We start from the raw sequence: 12,590 nt of genomic DNA, 5'->3' as shown, positions 1-12,590 counted from the left end.
ATATAAATTATTTTGTCTCTAATGAAATATGAGTGAAACTATTTTATTTAATTTGAATGAAGTGTATTGCTAGTATTTTGAGGATTATTGAATTTTGAACTTGAGAAATTAATTGAAATGATTGTGGAGTTGTTGAAATGGATTGAGTTTGATTGTGAAATTGAAGTAGTTGTTGAGAAAAAATTTTTAGAAGTGCTGTTTTACAGGTATTTGAAGAACTATTTTCTCAAAATATAAATAGAACTCTGTCAAAATTTTTATAAAATTTACGAAAAAATAAAATGGGCTAAAAGTTTTAACTAGTTTTTAACTTCAATTAAATGTTTTAAATACCTATTAGAAAATGCTCACCACTTATCAAAAATAAGAAAATTGTTTTAAAATCTCTTGTAAGGTACTTAATGACTTATCGGTAGGTGAAGTTCGGTAGTTCATTAGGTATTCTACGGGATCATGTTATGCCTTACAGAGGGGTAAGGTGTGACATGTTTTAGTGGTATCAGAGCAAAATTTTTGAAGTATGTTTTAACTTATGAATTTGTGTCTTTTCTTTGTTAAGTACAACTGCTCAATGTCCATATTTGTTACATACAGTGCATTACATCATAAATATGAACTAACGGAGGGAATCTCCATGTGTTACTTGTTCAGGAGATACCCTAACTTCAGCCTGAAATGGAAGAAGGGGATCGCTCAGTTGAGCGATGCTGAAGCCGAGGCACAAGGAGAAGCCCGGCTTTCGAATGTCGATGGGTCGAGAGCACCACCGCAAATGCCACGATTTCTGCCTGCAGTTCGCATAGCAGATTGCTGCGATGTTTCAACAAATGGCTGGGGGTATGCCTACTTAAGCTCCACCCCAACTACCTGTGGCACAACCACTACCTCCAGCTAGACAGTATGACAAGTTATTGAAGTATGGGGCTGCATAATTTAAGGGTACAGTGGACCCTTTAGAGGCAGAACAATAGCTTGAAAGAATGGATAGAGTGTTCAAGAAGCTGCACTGCCAGGATGAATTGAAGTTTGAGTATTCTGTGTCGCTACTACAAGGGGATGCGTATGATTGGTGGAAGACCATCCCCCACAGCTTGGCTGAACCACCAGTGCTGACCTGGGATGACTTCATCAGAGAATTCAGACAGAAATACATCCCAGATGCATATGTTGATCAGAAACTGCAAGAATTTTTGAGTTTGAAATAAGGGAACCGATCAGTGGTAGAGCATGAGAGGGAGTTCTCCCGCTTAAGTCATTATGCTGGGAGTCTGCTTTCCACTAGCAAGGCAAGGTGCAAGAGATTTGAGACGAGTTTGAAGCCCAGCATAAGGATGCAAGTTGTGGGATTTCGACACAGCAATTTCTCAGAGCTCATGTCTCAAGCACTTGAGTTGGAAAGAATAGAATCAGAAGCAACCCCAGCGAAAGAAAAATCAGAGAAAGCTGAGAAATCAGAAAAAGATAAGGGGGAAAAGTCAGTAGAGCCGAGTTCTGGTGGTACCTCTGGAAAGAAAAAGAAGTTTAGTGGACCCAGCAGGGGTTGAGGTGGAAGATTTGGTAGGGGCAGATTTTTCGGACAGAGACCCCCTAGGTCTGGTCAGCAGTCTAGCAGGGGTTCACATTCTACCCGCCCCTGTGAGACTTGTGGCAAGATTCATGGGGGGAAGTGTTATTAGGCCACTGGAGCCTGCTTTAATTGCAGAGGCAAGGGTCATTTAGCAAGAGACTGCACTAGTGCTCCGTCTTCGAGATATGGTCCAGCTCCTACTACTGCCGAGGGATCTATTCAGAGTCTTGCTCCCAGAGGTTCACAGTCAGTTGGTAGAGGAAGAGGCAGAGGCAGAGGCACTGCTTGAGCGATCGAGCACGATTGGTCGATCAGCACAAGGAAGTGCTTCAGCTAGAGTCTACACAATGAGACAGCGAGAAGAGGCTGAGACTTCCAATGTGGTAGCTGGTACATTCTCTATCTCTGATCAAGAAGTATTTGTATTGTTTGATCCGGGTTCAACCCATTCATATGTTAGTGCTAGCATAGTCAGTTCACTTGCTGTTCCATGTGTGCAAATGGGTTTTGAAGTGCTAGTAACTAGTCCGTTAGGACAAGAGGTCCAGGTCAACAGAATCTATAGAGACTGTCCTTTGGTGATCCAAGGACATGTTTTCCTATCAGACTTGATTGAAATGCCCTTCAGAGATTATGATATTATCTTGGGCATGGATTGGTTAGCCAGGCATCATGCCATGATTGGTATCAGATCAAGACAGTCACTTTTGGTCTCTCTTTGTACGGTGATGTGGTAATACATGGGGAGAGGCATTTACTGCCATCAAACATCATTTCGGCTGCACTAGCCAGAAGAATGATCAGAAAGGGGTGTGAAGCATACTTGGCACATGTAAAAGAAACCCAAGTGGGGAGTCCAGCACTGAAGGACATCCCTACTGTATGTGACTTTCCGGATGTATTTCCTAATGAATTGCCAGGATTACCTCCAAAAAGAGAGGTGCTGTTTGGAATTGATGTTATGCCTAGTGTGGACCCAATCTCCATAACGCCATATAGAATGGCACCTGCAGAATTGAAAGAGTTGAAAGTGCAATTGCAAGAATTGCTTGACAAGGGCTTGATCTGCCCTAGTGTTTCACCTTGGGGAGCGCCAGTGTTGTTTGTTAAGAAGAAAGATGGCACTCTCTGCTTATGTATTGATTATCGACAGTTGAATAAGGTGACAATAAAGAATAGATATCCATTGCCCCGCATTGATGACTTGTTTGATCAGTTGAGGGGTGCAGCTGTATTCTCCAAAATTGACCTGAGATCAGGTTATTATCAGCTGAAAGTACAAGAGCAGAGTATTCCTAAAACTGCCTTCAGAACCCGTTATGGCCATTATGAGTTTTTGATTATGCCATTCGGGTTAACTAATGCTCCGACTGCTTTTTTGGATCTGATGAACACTATCTTCAGACCATACCTCGACCAGTTTGTTGTGGTATTCATTGATGATATATTGGTCTATTCGAGGAATGCAGAAGAGCATGATAGACATCTGCGGATTGTACTGCAAACTTTAAGGGAGAAACAGCTATATGCCAAATTGTCTAAGTGTGAATTTTGGCTGAAGGAAATATCTTTCTTGGGGCATGTAGTATCAGAAGAGGGCATCAAGGTATATCCAAGTAAGATTGAAGCTGTCCTTAATTAGAGGCCACCCAGAAATGTCACAGAGATTCGCAGTTTTCTGGGTTTAGCTGGATACTACCATTGATTTGTGAAGGGATTCTCCATGTTGGCATCTCCATTGACCAAGCTGCTTAGAAAAGATGTGAAATTTCAGTGGACGGATAAATGCCAACAGAGTTTTGATGAATTGAAGAAATGTTTGACTGAAGCTCCAGTCCTGACTTTACCTACACCGGGTAAAGAATATACAGTTTATAGTGATGCTTCTCATAATGGGTTAGGCTTTGTATTGATGCAAGATCGAAATGTCATTGCCTATGCATCACGCCAGCTGAAACCGCATGAGAGGAACTATCCAACACATGATTTGGAGCTTACAGCTATTGTGTTTGCTCTTAAGATCTGGAGATACTATTTGTATGGGGAAAAGTGTTACATCTACACAGATCATAAGAGTTTGAAGTATTTGAGCACCCAGAAAGAGCTGAATTTGAGACAGAGGAGATGGTTAGAGTTAATAAAAGACTATGATTGTCTGATAGACTATCAGCCAGGGAAAGCTAATGTTGTGGCTGATGCCTTAAGTCGCAAGACTATGGCAAGTCTACAGGTTACTCCTTTGTCTTTGGTACATGAGTTAAGATCATTGCATGCCAGCTTAGAGATTAATGATGATGGGCAGACAGCAGTTGCATGGCATGTACAGCCAGTGTTGATTGATCAGATTAGAATGGCTGCTCAGAATGATGAAAGGTATCAAAAGCTGTTGGAAGAAGTCCTGCAGGGCAAGAAACCAGAATTCTCAATTAGAGATGATGGTCTACTACTACACTAGGGCAGAATGTGTGTTCCTAATGATGTTGATTTGAGGCAGATCATTTTGAAGGAAGCACATGAGTCTCCTTTTGCCATGCACCCTGGTGGCACAAAAATGTATAGAGGGCTAAAGGAGCATTACTGGTGGATGGGTATGAAAAGAGATGTGGTGGAGTTTGTTTCCAAATGCCTAACTTGTCAGCAAGTGAAGGCAGAGCATCAAGTACCCGCCGGGTTGTTACATCCACTACCAGTACCGGAATGGAAATGGGAGAGAATAACGATGGATTTTGTGATAGGACTTCCGAGGACACAGAAGAGTCATGATGCAGTTTGGGTCATTGTTGACAGACTGACCAAGTCTGCTCATTTTCTGCCAGTCCGGATGGACTACAGTTTAGAAAGATTGGCCAAGTTATACATTGTTGAGATTGTGAGACTGCATGGAGTGCCAGTATCCATCGTATCAGACAGGGATCCTAGGTTCGCTTCTAGATTATGGGGTAGTCTTCAAAGAGCCCTAGGACCTAGATTGAACTTCAGTACGGCATTCCACCCACAGACAGATGGCCAATCTGAGAGGGTAATTCAGATCTTGGAGGATATGCTACGGGCTTGTGTGATTGAATTTGAGGGCAGTTGGGATACACACTTGCCTTTGATTGAGTTTGCTTACAACAACAGCTACCAATCAAGCATTGGAATGCCTCCATATGAAGCTTTGTATGGCAGAAAATGTAGAACCCCGTTGTGTTGGGATAACGTGGGTGAAAGAAAGATGATTGGACCCGAAATTGTTCAACAAACTGAAGAGAAAATCAGGGTGTTCCGAGATCGACTTAAGACTGCATCAGACCGTCAGAAGTCCTACATTGATCTGAAGAGAAGGGATATTGAGTATGCAGTGGGTGAGAAAGTATTCCTCAAGGTTTCTCCTTGGAAGAGAATTACGAGATTCGACAGAAAGGGGAAACTGAGTCCTCGTTTCATTGGGCCATATGAGGTTCTGGAAAGAGTGGGTCCTTTGGCATATCGTTTGGCACTACCTCCAGAGTTAGAAAAGATACATAATGTCTTCCATGTATCGATGTTGAGGAGGTATCGATCAGACCTATCTCATGTACTACCAGTAGAAGAAATTGAAGTGAATCCAAACCTCACATATGAAGAAGAACCCATACAGATTCTGGCTTATGAGGTGAAGCAGCTATGGAACAAGCAGATACCGTTGGTAAAAGTGCTGTGGAACCATCATTCGGGCCAGGAGGCTACTTGGGAACGAGAGGAGGACATGAGAAGACAGCACCCACAGCTGTTCAGAGATTGATACCAGGTAAAATTTCGAGACGAAATTTATTTTAAGGGGGGGAGAATTGTAATACCCCTATTTGTATAGCCTGGTATATTTCACTGTTCCGGTGATCGGTGTCGGTCCGGACAATTAAGGGGATTAGAACCACACTTAAGACAACTAGATAAGCCTTAAACCCAAATAATTAGTAATTGTCAATTAGTTAAGTATAAATAAGAAAAACAGAACATAAGAGGTTAAACGAGCCGAGAGTCACAGCGATGGGTGACCGTCTTGGGAAGGATTGCAAAGTCATTTTAAACTCAAATTTCGAACCGTAAAATGTGACGCTGCGGTCCTTAGGACCCTTATGAACACAGTGGAAAAGAGAAAATCATGAAAAAGAACTGTTAAGTCAGTCAAATAATTAGGTCAGGGAGCAGGAAGAAATATGGAATTAATTGCAAACCGGGATGAACCGGCGAGGGGTAATTTGGTCAATTGACCCCGAGAGCTGACTCTTGACCTAACTGTCAAATAAAATTGGAGAAAAAAAAACTTCGGGATCAAGAATTAAATTAAAGAACTATTGAAGAATTAAAGAAAAAGAAAAAGAATAAAAATGAGACTTATTACATCATGATGATGACATCATATAAGATGTCAAAATTAATTTTAATATTCCAACCTTTAATTAAACTCTTTAATTAATTAATTAAATCATATTTAATTAGGTGATAACTTGTGTATGTGTGTGACTTACTAGGCTCATCACTAATTGGCAATGAGACATGATATCAACTCTTAATATCATCAGAACTCTTTCTTACCATAAATGATTTCTCTAAATCAATTTATGCACCTCATAGACCATGGTTAACACCTAGCATAGCATGCCATGGCCATCCAATTAGTAATAAGGTTTACCTTAAATGAACCTATAATCATATGTTACCATGCACTAGAATCTCTCTGTTACAAAATCCCAACTCAAGCTAGAGTCATGGTTTATATCAAACTCTATTTGCTATGAATATTATGTTCTCTTTTAATTCCAGTTCTTGATTAAAAAGATTTTTCTCATCAGAAACTCTTTTCTGAATAAATCTATCTGTCCTGGCCAGGAACTTGAAACATCAAGAACAATTAAATGAACATAGGATTTTATCTCTATTTACTTAGAGGAACAGATTCCATCTTGATCAACACCTACCTCCATATATAACTAGTAGGAGCCAACACATGCCCATATACCCATACACAGTACAAGTATGAAAGCAGTATCAAACTCAAACCACCTATATACAAGATAACTGTCCTATCTCAGGTCTAAAGATTATATGCACTGATATGATTTATGACAATACATTGACAAGAGTAAACTCCATGTGCTTGTCATAAGTGTCACTGGTTCGGCCTACTTATCATTTATAAGTGCCTATCATGTTTGTCATATGGCATGAGACTCACCATTCCATCTTATTTATATCTCATATAAATAACTTGGTAACAAACATGAAAACAATCTTTCTGGATAAGTCATGTCCTTATTATGAAGTATCCTCGATTGTGAACCTATTTATGATACTTTGTACTAGAAATACTGTCACTCATATTCTTAACAACTTAAGAATAAAATTTCTAACAAAATATCAATGGACCTTTTCTATTACACATAAATATATTATGTAAACAGAAAAGTGGAAATGCCTTTTATTAATAAAATATGTACAAGATACATACTAAATGATATGCTCTAGGACATACTACTAACACATAGACCTACTGTATGCAAATTCTATTAATGGTATGCACTCCTCCCAAGCTTTCAAGTTTTGTTTAATCATTGCACGTAGAAGAGTGCCCACGGTCCTATTGAAAACTTCTGTTTGCCCATCTTTTTGTGAATGGCAAGTGGTGAAGAAACAAAGTTTGGTTCCTAATTTTCCCCACAAGACTTTCCAAAAATGGCTTAGAAATTTCACATCCCTATCACTAATAATTGTTCTAGGAATGCCATGCAATCTAACTATCTCCCTAAAGAACAAAGAAGTAATGTAAGATGTATCGTCAGTCTTGTGACATGGTATGAAATGAGCCATCTTGGAAAAACGATCAACAATAACAAAAATACTATCATGGCCTTTCCTTGTCCTAGGTAAACCCAAAATGAAATCCATGGATAAATCTACCCAAGGTTCACTAGGAACACTCAATGGCATGTGTAGACCATGCGGCCTTACTTTGGACTTTGCCTTCATGCAAGTCACACATCTAGCACACACTCTCTCTACATCCCTCTTCATGTGTGGCCAATAAAAATGTTCCTTTAAAATTTCTAAGGTCTTTGTAACCCAAAAATGTCCCATTAAACCACTAGCATGTGATTCTTTAACAAGCAACTCTCTAATTGATCATTTAGGCACACATAATTTATTTTCCCTAAACAAGAAACCATTATGCCTATAGAATTTATCATATGCAGCATGTTCACAAAAGGTAAACACTTTCCCAAAGTCATCATCATTAGCATATATTTCTTTCACATGTTCGAAGCCTAAAAGTCTAGCGTCAAGCATGGAAAGTAAAGTGTACCTCCTTGAAAGTGCATCAGCCACCACATTCTCTTTGCCTTGCTTGTATTGAATCACATATGGGAAACCTTCAATGAATTCACTCCACTTGGAATGGCGCTTGTTGAGCTTATTCTGCCCCTTTAAGTACTTGAGTGACTCATGGTCACTATGAATGACAAACTCCTTCGACCACAAGTAGTGTTGCCAAGTCTCAAGTGCACGCACCAGAGCATACATCTCTTTGTCATAAGTGGAGTAGTTCAATGTAGCCCCACTTAGCTTCTCACTGAAGTAGGCAATCAGTCTCCTTTCTTGCTTCAAAACAGCTCCAATACCCACTCCAGAGGCATCACATTTAATATCAAAAGTTTTAGAAAAATCAGGTAAAGCAAGTAAAGGTGCAGAACACAATTTCTCCTTAAGTGAATTAAATGCATGCTCTTGTTCTTCCCCCCACTTGAATCCCACATTCTTTTTTACAACTTCATTCAAGGGTGCGGCTGTGGTATTAAAGTCCTTTACAAATCTCCTATAAAAACTAGCCAACACATGGAAGCTCCTCACATCACTCACGGACTTAGGTGTAGGCCACTCTCTAATGGCTCTTACCTTGTCCTCATCAACCTCAATTCCCTTGCCACTCATCACAAATCCTAAGAAAATAACTTTGTCCATACAGAAAGTGCATTTCTTAAGATTGGCATACAAGTGCTCTTTTCTCAACACCTCAAAGACTTGTCTCAAGTGCAGCAAATGATCATGCATATTTTGGCTATATACTAGGATATCATCAAAATACATTAAAATAAATTTTCCTAAGAAAGCACGCAACACATGGTTCATAAGCCTCATAAATGTACTAGGTGCATTGGTCAAGCCAAATGGCATGACTAACCATTCATATAGTCCATATTGAGTCTTAAAGGCAGTTTTCCATTCATCTCCTAATTTCATGCGAATTTGGTGATAACCACTCTTTAAGTCAATTTTAGAAAATATGCATGCACCATGTAACTCATCAAGCATATCATCAAGTTTAGGTATGGGATGTCTATACTTTACAGTAATTTTGTTGACTGCTCTACAATCCACACACATGCACATGCTTCCATCTTTCTTAGGCACCAAAAGAATAGGTACGGCACATGGGCTCATGCTCTCCCTAACATGGCCTTTTGCTAGAAGCTCCTCCACTTGTCTTTGAAGTTCCTTAGCCTCTTCCGTATTGGTTCTATAGTAGCCTCTTCCGTATTGGTTCTATAGGCTGGCCTATTTGGGATTACAGCTTTAGGCACAAAATCTATTTAGTGCTCTATGCCTCTAATGGGTGGTAGCCCATTAGGTATTTCTTCAGGGAAGACATCCTCAAACTCCTACAATAAGGGCAAAGCACAACTAGGAATGGATGGGTCAAGGTTAGAAATATTGGTATAAGCTCCCTTGCAAATTAGCAAAGCCATAGGCATACTAGAAAAATATGTAGTCCTCACATCCTTGGCTTTTGCTAGCAAACTGACTTTATTCTCTCCACTCTTCTCACAACTCTCCTTTTGCCCCGAGCCCTTTCCTTTTGGTTTCACTCTTTTTGAATTTTCTCTCTTCTCTTTCTCTCTCTCATTTTTCCCTCTTACTTTTTCCTCTCTTTCTTTTCTTTCTTTCTATTTTTGCACTCTTAGCTCGGCCTCTCTTTGTTATTGCTCATTCATGGTCTGTTTTATCCTTAATTGATCTTCAAAAGCTTGTGCGGGTGATAATGCTGCTAAAGTAACCCTTCGTCCATCATGATCAAAAGAGTACCTATTCCTAAATCCATCATGCACTACCTTCCTATCATATTGCCATGGTCTCCCTAGCAAAATATGTCCAGCATGCATTGGCACCACATCACACAACACCTCATCCTTATACCTTCCAATAGAAAAAGCCAACATCACTTGCTTGTTCACCTTAATTTCTCCACATTCATTCAGCCACTGCAACTTGTATGGTCTAGGATGCTTGATGGTGCGCATGCCAAGCTTCACAACCATAAGTGTGCTAGCAACATTCACACAACTACCACTATCTACAATCATGCTACAAGTTTTAGCATTCACCAAGCATCTAGTGTGGAAAATATTTTCCCTTTGTAGTGCATCTCCCTCTTCTTCCTTTGCTTGTGCACTTAGTGCACGTCTAACCACCAGAATATTACCTCCCATGACATGCTCTACATCACTAGCTTCCTCCAAAGGAGGCATACTCTCACTAGCATCATCATCATCATCTTCTGATTCTATCTCCCCATTCGGCCTCATCACCATCACCCTCTTGTTAGGACATTGAGATGCATAATGTCCCTTCCCTAGGCACCTAAAATATTGGATATCCCTAGTTCTCCCACTAGAGGTATTCTGTCCCTTACCTTTCTCAGTCACACTAGGCTTTTCTCCACTTCTAGTCTCCTCTTTCTTTTCCTTAGAAACAGCCTTGGAATCACCAGTTTCACCCTTCTTCCAATTCGGTTTCCATGGAGCATTGTTGCCCAAATTCATACCTACACCCATTTTGAATGCTTTCTTCTTCTTTAGTTGTTTTTCTATCTTGATTGCCATATTTAACATGTCATCAAGCTCTACATAGTGTTGTAGCACCACTATGTTGGCAATATCAAGATTCAGCCCCTTTAGGAACCTAGCCATAGTGGCTTCCCTATCCTCCTCTACATTGACTCTTATCATAGCCATCTCCATCTCCTTGAAATATTCTTCCACACTTTTGTTTCCTTGCACCAGCCCTTGCAACCTTTGGTGCAACTCCCTATAGTAATGTTGAGGTACAAATCTGTCCCTCATGATTTGCTTCATCTCATCCCAAGTTTCAACACCCCTCATCCCATTTCTCCTTCTTTTAGTGAGCAATTGATCCAACCAAACTATGGTATAATCTGTAACCTCAACTACTGCAAGCTTCACCTTCTTTTCCTCACTATAATTGTGACAATAAAAAATGAGATCCACCTTCCTCTCCCACTCCAAATATGCATTCGGATTGGCTTTGCCTTGGAATGGTGGAATTTTCATTTTGATCCCACTAATGTTACCATCCACTCTCCCTCTCCCTCTTGCTTCCTCCATATTACCTCTTCTCAAGTTTCTGCTTCCACCTCTTCCACCCTTATTACCTCTCATCCCTTTCGGTCTATGGTGGTCATCATGTGCAGCAGAGTGCTGGTCACCCTCTTCATTAGAATCATCATCATTTTCATCCTCCCAATCATCTATAGGTGGTGCATTGTTCACTCTAGATCCCCTAGCCCTATTCTGCCTCTCATTTGTGTTTTGTCTACCATTCCCACTATTCTGCTCAATTCTTTCAATTCGGTCAGCTAGGTTGCTCAATTGTCTACCAATTCTTTCCAAATGTTGAACAAGTGATTGTTGGTAAAAAAGATTATCCATATTAAATCCACTAGTTTGTTCTTGTGACATTTTTAATACCTGCACAAAAAAGTTAGTAAAAAAGAAAATAACCTCACAAATTCACTCAATTTTTAGTCACTCAAGTGTTTAAACTCAGTTTATAGGCTTTTACCCTCTTGGAGTTCTTGCCACACGATGCCTTTTTCCACTCAAGCATGCTTCCCAAGTTTTTGTTAGAACTAATGCAATTCCAGCAAGTTTAAATCAAGTTTTAATATATGTTCAAGCATAAACTCAAGCAAAACGTGTGGAATAAGTGTTTGTTATGACACTTGAAGCAAGAAATGAAGACACCAAGCTCTAGAGCAATGAAGTGAAATAAGAGTCGAAATTAGCTTGCTATTTTTGCCTCTCCCCAAAAAAAAGGCAAAGTTAGAATTTTGTAAAACTATTTTAAGGGCAGGAACAAGACATAATTTTAGTAGGGAAAATCAAGTCTAGAGATTCCAGAAAGCACCTTGAAGTTTTGGACTCCTAATTGGCCTAATAGGTGCTAAATTTGATTCACCAAGTAAACGGTAGAATTTTTACACCAAATTTGATTTCTATGCTTAATTTCACCTACAAAGCACCCCTATGAAGTTTTAGAATTTGCTAGGTTGGTTTGGTTATACCTCCCCCAAAATAGCCACCAAATAGAAATGTTGAACTTACAATATTCCAGCACTCAAACATACACTTTAGTGCCTTTTTTTTCTTCTTTCTTTTTTTCTTATTTTTTTTTATATCATGTAACCACAGAACAGATACACTCAACACATCCAACACTAAACACTTCAACAACACACTTCACAAGCCATAAAGATGCAAATAACCAGGTTGTGAAGAGAAGTTTTAAGGTAGAAAATAACACAAATGTGACAAAACTAGGGAAATAATGACAGATGAAAAAAAGACTCTAATATATCCTAAGATTAGTAGTATTGAGTGTTAACTCACTACTAAGCCCTGAATATGTTCAGATTTTCTTAAAAACACGAGAAAACACAAGGACTTGAAAAACCTTCAAGGCTGAAACATAAGGAAGATAAAAGAAGGAGAAAGGAAAAACAAGAACACAACAAAATGAATGACTAACCTGTTTGAAGAGAGCCTAAGCTCTGATACCAAATGATACGGTTTCTACCCTTAGCAGCTGATTCCACTAAGAAGAAAGACCAAAGGACCGTCTTCAAAACAAGCCAAGAAACTCTCTTGAACCTTCAACCCTTCACCTTGAAGATGGAGAACTGAAAATATAATTCCCAAGAAAGACAGCC

Source organism: Hevea brasiliensis, chromosome 1 (assembly GCF_030052815.1).
Source record: "Hevea brasiliensis isolate MT/VB/25A 57/8 chromosome 1, ASM3005281v1, whole genome shotgun sequence".
Lineage (NCBI taxonomy): Eukaryota > Viridiplantae > Streptophyta > Magnoliopsida > Malpighiales > Euphorbiaceae > Hevea > Hevea brasiliensis.
Note: the sequence above shows the minus strand (reverse complement) of the source record.